General features: G+C 41.4%; 1 pseudogene; it reads right to left on the bottom strand.

Moving 5' to 3' along the window:
• Positions 1 to 460: 460 nt before the first annotated feature.
• Positions 461 to 8,266, bottom strand: part of LOC101989650 — a 30,364-nt pseudogene continuing 22,558 nt past the window's right edge.

The following is an 8,266-nucleotide window of genomic DNA, read 5'->3' as shown; positions in this document are numbered from 1 at the left end:
TCCACATGTAAATGTTCCTCACAAAACATTTATTTTAAAAATATTTAAATAAATAAAATTCTTTATTTAAAATTAATTTTCAACTCATATGTATAAGCGTTTTACCTGCATGTGTATCTGTGCACCATACACAAGGAGTGCCCTTATAATCTGAAAGATTGGATCCTTTGGAACTGAAGTTGCAGAAAATGTGAAGTGTACTGCCACTCAATCGTTGGTCCTCTGAAAGACCAACCAGTGCTCTTAACTGCTGAATCATCGCTCCAGAATCTTGATTTATTTATTTGTTTTATGGCCCTGAATTTCCTTTAATCAGAGATAACCATGAAAAATCCACTAACTCTCAAAAGCTGTATTTTACTTAATTGAATCTTCATCTTTAAAAACATTTAATAAAACATGTATACAATATATGCTGCTTCACTTTCAAGATACATCACATCACATTGCTTTCAGTTCGTCAGCTGGCATTTAGCAACTGCTGGCTCTGACTCAGAGAGATTACAGGCTCAGAAATTTCAAAGCTCTTCATCATCTCCTCCCGGTCATAAAAACTCAAAGCTATAATTCCTTGACTCCTAATTTAATTGTTTTGGTCAATTTCCTCACTTTCTGCCATTATCACTGGTTCTATTACTGGTAATCTGTCTTGATCAAGTCTTACTCTTGCAAAGGCATCCCATATAATGAAACGAACAGGAAAGATGTTTTCCACTATACAGGGATCAACCGCAAAATAATATAAGGACATTGGAGTATCAAGGTCTTCTCTAAGGCAAGTCTGCAACAATCTGGAGATTCCACTTCTTTCTCAGTCGCTTCTTGATGAGACTCTTCCATGTACTTCCACAGAGCATGCCTTGTCCGTGGCTCTTCTAGCCTGTGAGATTGTCTTAGCCAATCAGTTTGTGGCTTTGGCACAGGGAATTCTCCATGTATTGAACCCGACAGAGAGAGAAATGTATGGATTTTATTAAAGATGTTTTCTCATTTTTGCCTAATAACTTTCAGGAGTCTTAGACAATTAATCAAAATCAGCTTTATCTTCACCACAGTTGAGTTCTTCAACTTCTACTGAATTTACACCCATGTGTGTCAGTAGAGTTTCAATGTATCTTAATATCAAATGAGTTTAAATCAGAGTACAGCAGTTTGGCTTTCTCTCTGGCCAAGTCTGAAGCAAGAACAAGAAACTGGACATCAAGAACTATTTCTTAAACTCACAATAGTTTATTATACAGAGTGTTGACCACTGCAAGGATCTCTGTTACCAGCATTCAGTGTGTCTTCCAGATTTTGTTGGGTGGAATTGATGAGAGCACAGTTCAGATGGTGGATCAGGTGGCACAGGCTGTGATTGTACTTGGCCTCCAAACAGGCCAGGTCCATCAACTTGTCCCCGAAATCAGATGGGTTGATGTCCTCCTGCAGGCCAGCCAGACCACGAGTGGAGTGAGAGCAAACGTGGTCCTAGTGTGGGCCGGCAGCTGTTGTTCTCATGATTTATTTTTATTACATGTATGAATGGTTGCCTATATGCATGTGTGCGCAATATCCACAGATGTAGGAGAGGCCATTGGATCCCCTTGAATTAGAATTATTGGTGGTTGTGAGACACCATATGGGTGCTGGGAACTGAACCTGTGTCCTCTGCAAGAAGGGCAAGTCTCCTAACCTCAGAGACATCTATCTATCTCTACAGTCCCTCGCATATAGATTTTATATAAACCTAAGTTTTCATTCCTCAGAGATAAACATGTAGGTGTAACATTACTCATTAACATAGTAACTGCACATTTCACTCACAAACAAAAGAAAATGTTTGAGGCTGGAGCTGGCCTTGTACTTTTTATGCATTAAAGGCTGATCTTAAACTCTTGAAATTGATCCTCCTATCTCTACCTCCCAGTGCTAGTTAGGATTATACATACAATATATACATACATATATATTATATATGTGCCAAACTGTTCCCAAAGAGGCTGCGTTCCCATTCCCACAGCTATAATGTTTAAGTCCATACTAAAAGTACAAAGCTTTAAGCAAACAGGATTCTACCCCCTGTAAATCTCTGCACTTTTAGCTGAGAGGGGCCTGATACTTAGAACAACCAGGGCTCAGCTCTGCAGCCTGAGAAGGAGGGGACTGGGGCACTTTACAGCTCAGAGCTGCCATCCTTTGGCCTTGAGAAAGGATGTTTCTCATTAGCGTTTACCCGCAGAGGTACAAAGCGAGTGAGGCAACTTGAAAAGGAGTAATTGGGTCCACAGGACATCCTACCGCAGCTGTAGGTTGTTGGTCTAGGAGACGGGATGATGGAAATCTTGCTTTCAGTACCAGAGCAAGCTCATCAGACCTCATCATGGGACTTGAAGATGAAACCTGTGTGACACAAGTTTTCCTCCTGTTGTGACCTGCTCCCTCACACCTGCAAAGAAGCCACCCTCTCTGCGCCTAAAGTGTATTCATTGCACCCCTCCTCTCGGCACCGCTTCCTCTATCTGTGGCAGACTGACACTGGTCCAGAGGAACACAGCAGCTAGACCCTCTCAAATGAACACTTTTAGCATTAAATACCTATCTAAACATGACCAGGGGCTATGCTTTGTCAACAACATAAGCCATAACCATTGTTCCCAAATATTGGTAAATTATTTTTGCCATGAAACTTCTAGAAATAATTCAACAATGAAAAGGTGATGGTTGCCAGGAAATAATGGGCAAGCAGCCAAGCTGGTAATGTTCAAGAAGAATAGGAAATCCTGACCTATTTTGGGCGGTGGATAGAGAGAAAAGTGACTCTTCCATGTCAGCCCCAAAGTGAGGACCGTGAGACTATCATTGCCTTTTAGGTCTCTTCCTCACTTTGAGGTATATAAAATTTTATACTCCATCTCCCCCAACCAATTAAAGCTGTTAGAATTTATCTTTAGCATAAAATGCTACATTTTCCCCACCATAAGAAAAAACATCTGTTTGATTTAAAAGCATCATGTTCCATACCCTAAAGATAAGTTGGAGATCCAGAGTGGGAAAAAAAAGGAAGCTTAAAGTAATGGAACATAAACATCATACAGAGGAAAGGTAATCAAAAGAAAGCTGTAGCTGGCTTAGAAAGCTTGTTACTCGGGAAATACGCCTTAGTCTTGGATGGGGGTGGAAGCGGGATGGTTGGATCCCTTACAGGCTGGTGCTGTGGGCCTTACTGAGAACTCTGGATGATGAAAACTCCAGATGCTGCAGAACTCAGGATATCTCTGGATTGTGAGCTGTTCTTTACTCAAAAGTTATTCCAAGATTCAAACTAATGTTTGAGATTTAAAACATTCCCCTAGAGTTCTATCTAGTTTACTTTCTGTGTTATATATTTCTTTTTTTTGTCTCGGTAACAAAGTACTTGAGAAAACAACTTCAGGGAAGAAGGCTTATTTGGGCTTGTAATTCCAGTCTATAATCAGCTAGTTTGTTCAGGGTCTGAGGCAGTACTTCAGTCTACGAAGCATGTGTTGGAGTTAAACCACTCACTTGGTGGTAGGCAGGTAGACGGTGACACAAGAAGAGGTCTGAGCGACCCATACCTTTCAAATATAAGTTAGGAACAAAGATTAATCACCTTGTCTTGCAAAGAAACCTATGCACAAAGCAAAAGCACCTTGGCAAGGCAATGGTTTTTACAATCAACCACACCTGATTGGCCAGCACAAAGAGACAGGAAGGTCACTTGGGTTTTTATTCTAATGTAGGTAGCTACTGCATCTTTCTCCCATTGGTTCGGATCCAACCTCACAATCCTTCATGATTGGCTAGTTTTAAAAGAATTGGTGCAAAAGAAACAAAGGCAAAAAGGAAAAGACTGGTCCCAGAAGTCCCTGGAGTCCTGAAAATGCAGGGGAACCTTTATGTAAACAAAGTTTTACAGGATGGGCATAGTAAAACATTTGCATAAAGGGTTTTCAAGGTTGGGAAAACAAAAAGATTTACAGAAGAGTCTCACAGGTGCTGAGGTTAAAAAGACTTGAATTATTTGTCATAAACAAAACTTTTACAGTATTTGACAGAAAGAATAATATTTAGCATTTCTTACAGGCACATCAGATGACTCACTTTCTCTAGTCAGCTCCTACCTTCTAATAACCCCTTCAGTATCTAGCTGCTGATGAAGTTAGTGGCCTCAAGAGTCAATCACTTTTTTGATTGTATATACCAGTTGGAAAACAACAGTCAACACATAAGCCTTTCACAGAGACATTTCGTAGTCAAACCATAATGCTCTTTGCTCTACAAAAGCAGAAACTGATGCAAGGAGTCTCTGATAGCATAAATAGGTGAGGGAACTGTGAAGGCCCAAAATTGTGAGCCTATTTTCACCTTGTCTGAAGGTCAGAGAATTTCAACTTGCTCAGAGTTGTTGTCATTCAACCCTTACCAAAGGTCAGAGAGTTAAAACTTACTTCTATTTCTTCAAGGTTATTGTCTGTTTGCACCTCAAACAAAGGACCCACCTATATTCAGACCAGAGAGTTCTGCTCTTTCAATGTTATTGTCAACAGGTGTGGCTAATATCCAGACCTTGTATTTCAGGCATAGAGAAGTAGCTGTTTCTACCTCAAACAAAAGTCTAAGGATCCAACTAAGTTTCTACTCCTTCAGGGAGATAACAATGGATTTCACCTAGGGAGTGGGTTGCCTACAGAATGTTTTGGTTTAGAATGTGAGATTACTTGTCTTGTTCTAGCAACAGAATGTTTAAGAATGTAGCCTGCAACCTTCAACTGGTCTTTCATTTCCTTGTATAATGCTAATCCATTTTTTGTTTTTGTTTTTGTTTTATCTTACTCTTACCTTTTGGGGTCAGGGGTATTCTAAGCAAATGAAAATTAAACACGAGCAATTTCAGTATTCACTGGAACGCTCTCCCAGCACCATCCTGTGTTTTCTGTTTTATTATTTTCCTTTGTGTCTTTGTTATCTTTACTTTTTTTCTAATATCCATGCCCCTACCTTGGTAAGTGCTATTTTTGTCAAAGCTGGTCTCTGACACAGAACATTACATCACTGAAAGAGAGAAGAAAAACCCCAACAAGCCAAATTTAAGGCAAAGCTAAGATGCTATTTAGTCCCTTCACTTCTGTACACAGACACTGGTTTCAGCTTCTTCTTCTCTTGTCTATGGTTCCAGGCTATGGGGAAAGATGGAGATAACAGAAACATCACACCCTCTAGACTAACCCAACTGTTGTCATTGGATTTGGGTTAAACTAATTCTGTGGCTCATACCCTTAAAATCAATAAACTCTATTTTTAAGAGCAGTTTTAGATTCACAGTAAAATTGGTAAGAAAGTATAGTCTTAACCACATAAAACGCCCATTATTCGCATTCCACACCTAGTGATGTATTTGTTGTAGTTGATAAACCAACACTGACACATCATTATCACCTGAAGTTCACAGTTTGCATTAGGATCCACATGGGGATTGTGTTTTCTATGGGTTTTGACAAATATAGGGTGACATCTAACCTCTATTATAGCATCATTCAGAAAAATATTTACCACTCTAAAAGCATCTCTGCGTTCTATCAGTTCCTCCACCCTAAGCCTCACACCCTGCCCTCTACTAATCTTTTCATAGCCTCCATGGCCTTACCTTTCTAAGATACCACACAATAAGGATCATTCTGCAGTGACATGTTTTCAGATTGGAATTTTTTACTTTGTAATTTTCATCATACATGATTTCCTTTCAAGATGTCCTCTTTATTGAAGGGTTTATTTACTTTTATTTTATGTGCAAGGAGTGTTTGGGCTATGTGTGTGTATACCTGTACCATGTACGTCCTTGATGGCCTTGGAGGCCAGAGGAAGGTATTAGATATTCAGGATCCGGAGTTACAGGTAGCGGTGTACTGCCATGTGGGTGTTAAGAACCAAACCCAGGTCTTCTGCTAAAGTACCCAGTGTTCTTAACTATCAAGCCACCTCTTCAGCCCCAGGGGTCCTATTTTCAAAGTTCCAACATATCCATGTGGCAAACAGTGAGTCCCACCCAAGAGGCTTCTTTAGAAGGTAGTCTTAGTTCTCAAGTGGATTTATCTGGGAAGGCAAAGTAGAAGAGATACCCTGAAGAGAGAGATGGGAACATGAGGGATTGGTTGAGTGGGCTGGGGACAGGACAGAGGAGAATAATGACGGAGATGTCTTGTAAGGGGGTATTTTGGCATCAGGGAGAAACCTGGTGCCAGAGAAATTCCCAGCAATTTACAAGAATGACTCCAGCTAAGACTCCTAGCAATAGTGGAGAACATGCCTAAACTGACCATCTCCTGTAATCAGATTGGTGATCATCCTAATTGTCGTCACAGAACCTTTATCCAGTAACTGATGGAAACAAATGCAGAGATCCATAGCCAAGCACTGGGCCGAGCTCTGGGAATCCTGATAAAGAGAGGGAGGAAATATTGTAAGAGCCAGGGAGAGTCAAGGTCATCGCAAGGGAATCCACAGAAACAACTAATCTGTGCTCATAGGAGCTCATAGACTCTAGACCAACAGCTAGGGAGCCTGCATTGACTCACCTAGGCCCACTACATATGTGTGACAGTTGTGTGGTTTGGTCTATTTGTGGGACTCATAGCAGTGGGATTAGAGCCTGTTCCTAAAATTTGAGCTGGCTTTCGGGAACCTATATTGGGTTGCCTTGCCCAGCCTTAATACAAAGAGAGGAGCTTGTTTCTACCTTTACTTGATATGCTGTGCTTTGTTGACATCCGTGGGAGGCCTTCCCTTTTCTAAACAGAAATAGAGGAGAAATGGTGAGGGTCCAGGGGACATGAGGGGGGGAGAGTGTAATTGGAGACTGTTCCTTTGTTTGCCAGATGCCCTGACCAGAATAATCACACAGAAACTATATTAATTGCTACACTGTTTGGCCAATGCCTTAGGCATATTCCTAGCTAGCTCTTACATCCTCAATTACTTCATTTCTATTAGTCTCTGTTATCATCACGAGGCTGTGGCTTACCAAAAAGGTTCTGGGCATCTTTTTCCTTCAGCAGCTACATGGCATCTCTTTGACTCTGCCTACTCTCCATGTATATTTCTGTCTAAGATTCCTACCTGGCTTTATTCTGGCCTGCCATAGACCAAAGCAGCTTCTTTATTAACTAATGATAATAAAACACATTCACAGCATACAGAGAAGAATCCTCATCAGGAGAGGAGAGAGGGTAAACTGTGGCTGGTATGTAAAACAAATGAAAAATTTTAATTAATAAAAAATATTTTAAAGCCACCTATCATTCTGCACCCTCAGTGGAACTCTGAAACTCAGCTTGTTCCAATACTTAAGGGTATTTAATACAAGGGGACTTAAGAGGTGAGTGAACAACCACATGGCAGGAAGCCCTACTCTCTGGGATCTCCAGAGTAGGACAAAACCCGGGGCCCCTCTCCCAACTCCCTTGGCTTTTCTAGCCAGCCAGCAGGGAGTTTCCTGCAGCTAGGCTTCCCCTAAAACCCATATCCATCCGGTGGCCATCCAAACTACTAGCCACACACCATCCCCAAACCAGCCTATCCTTGTGCAACCTGGGTGGAACTCTGAAACACAGCTTGTTCCAATACTGAGGGGAATTAAGAGGTAAGTAAACAGCCACACAGTGGGATGCCCCACTCTCTAGGACCTCCACAGTGGGACAAAACCCCGGTGTAATGTTCTGTCTCTTTAAGAGACAAGCCACGTCAACTTTTTCCCTGCTTGCAGCCTTAGCTTCTCTCTCTTCTTTCCATCTCTCTCTCTCTCTAAGAGGCAGCTTCTTCCTCTCCCCATTTCTCCCCTTCCCCCTTCTCTTTCTCTCTGTCTGTCTGTCTGTCTCTTTCTCTCTTATCTTCTCCCCTTCTCCCCTCCCTTCCATAGCTACTAAATAAGTATCCAACTCCATTCTGTATGATGTGCCTATTCATCTGTCTGCTGCCACCAGGATCCCGCAGCAAGTCTCACCTGCTGCCACATGGAGATCTGCCGCGTAGTCTCGAGCACCATCCCTGCTTGGGACTGGGTGCTTTCAGGACCCTGAAAAACAAAAAAACCAAGAATATCCAAAAACAATCCTGTACAATAAAGGAACTTTTGGAGGCATCACCATCCCTGACATCAAGCTCTATTACAGAACTACAGTAATAAAAACAACTTGGTATTGGCATAAAAACAGAGAGGTTGACCAATGGAATTGAACTGAAAACCTGGATATTAATCCATACACCTATG

The sequence above is a fragment of the Microtus ochrogaster genome, unplaced genomic scaffold, assembly GCF_000317375.1.
Source record: "Microtus ochrogaster isolate Prairie Vole_2 unplaced genomic scaffold, MicOch1.0 UNK83, whole genome shotgun sequence".
Lineage (NCBI taxonomy): Eukaryota > Metazoa > Chordata > Mammalia > Rodentia > Cricetidae > Microtus > Microtus ochrogaster.
Note: the sequence above shows the minus strand (reverse complement) of the source record. Positions and strands in the feature narration are given on the sequence as shown.